Below are 1439 nucleotides of genomic sequence, written 5' to 3'. Positions count from 1 at the left end.
TCATCTTAACTAGTTACATCTGCACAGACTCTATTTCCAAACAAGGGGTTAGGACTTCAACATATGAATTTTGGGGTCACACAAGTCAACCCATAGCAGTAGGTTAGGGGCAGATGGGACCCGAGATTCTGCATTTCTAGCAAGCAACCAGGTGACGCTGCTGCTGCTGGTTCAGGTGCCACACTTTTGGAGGAGCAAGGCTGAAGCTAATATCCTTGCAAGTTGTATAATGAGACTCTTGCATGGACGTGGATGGCAGGGATGATTAATGAGGGCTCTTCTACTCAGAGAGCAAAAGATATTTCATGTAAGCAGTACAGATCATAATCCCCTTTGGAAGCCCATCATGTGAATACGCTAACAATGTTTTAAGCATTTTTTTTTCTGACTATAAAACTAATGTACTCATTGTAAAAAATTAGAAACTGTTGGGGGAAAAAAATGAGGTGCACTGTCCCATGTTCTGTCCCTCCCAATCTAACTTGGAGCACATTCCATCGCTTGTCCACTCTCAATATTTTGGTGCTTTTTTCTATATTAATTAAGTAGTAATTAATTTATTCAATAAATAGTTATTGAGTGGACACTATGCACCAGGCACTGTTCCAGGACACGTCAGTGGACAAGCCTCACAAGGCCCCTTCTCTCATGGGGCTGAAATCCTAGTGGGGTAGACAGGTGATCAGTCCTTACTGCTTTGCTGGGGGATAAGCACCATCAAGAAAAGGGAGGGACATTTCCAAGGGAATAAACAGTGATAGCAATGAGTAAATTCACGTGTAATATCATTCTTAAACTTTGCTGACTCAATAGAATTACACTGCTTTATTTTGCACTTTTTAGTTAGTAGGAAGTTTATTTCTTGCATGTGTTATTAGTCATTTTATTACTCCATGAATGGTTGGCAACATTTTTCAACATGTTTTTCTTATCAAATTGAAAGAACTTTTATTAGCTAAGATCAATAATTCTATGCTCGTTACGTTTTTCATTGTGTGTGTATGTGTGGGTGGGTGGGTGTGGGTGTGTTTTAACATATAGAAGTTCAAACAGTCTTATTTGGTCAAATCTATGAGTTTTTCCTTTCAAATTTTTGATCCTTATTGAGACTTGAATCTGACCTACAAAAGCAATTATTTGAGGCCAGGTGCGGTGGCTCACGCCTGTAATTCCAGCACTTTGGGAGGCCAAGGTGGGCGGATCACTTGAGGTCAGGAATTCAAGACCAGCCTGGCCAACATGGCAAAACCCTATCCCTATTAAAAATACAAAAATTAGCTGGGCATGGTGGTGCATGCCTGTAATCTCAGCTACTCAGGAGGCTGAGTCAGGAGAATCACTGGAACCTGGGAGGAGAGGTTGCAGTGAACCAGGATTAGGCCACTGCACTCCAGCCTAGGCAACAAAGCAAGACTCTGTCTCAAAAAAAAAAAAAAAAA

At 41.0% G+C, this 1439-nt stretch overlaps 1 protein-coding gene across 1 annotated transcript in view; it reads left to right on the top strand.

The window, feature by feature from the left end:
- The window catches only part of DPYS (dihydropyrimidinase), an 88593-nt gene that overhangs the window by 8705 nt on the left and 78449 nt on the right, over positions 1-1439 (top strand). The gene's annotated exons all lie outside the window — the stretch shown is intronic.

This window comes from Mandrillus leucophaeus, unplaced genomic scaffold (genome assembly GCF_000951045.1).
Source record: "Mandrillus leucophaeus isolate KB7577 unplaced genomic scaffold, Mleu.le_1.0 Scaffold950, whole genome shotgun sequence".
Classification (NCBI taxonomy): domain Eukaryota; kingdom Metazoa; phylum Chordata; class Mammalia; order Primates; family Cercopithecidae; genus Mandrillus; species Mandrillus leucophaeus.
Note: the sequence above shows the minus strand (reverse complement) of the source record. Positions and strands in the feature narration are given on the sequence as shown.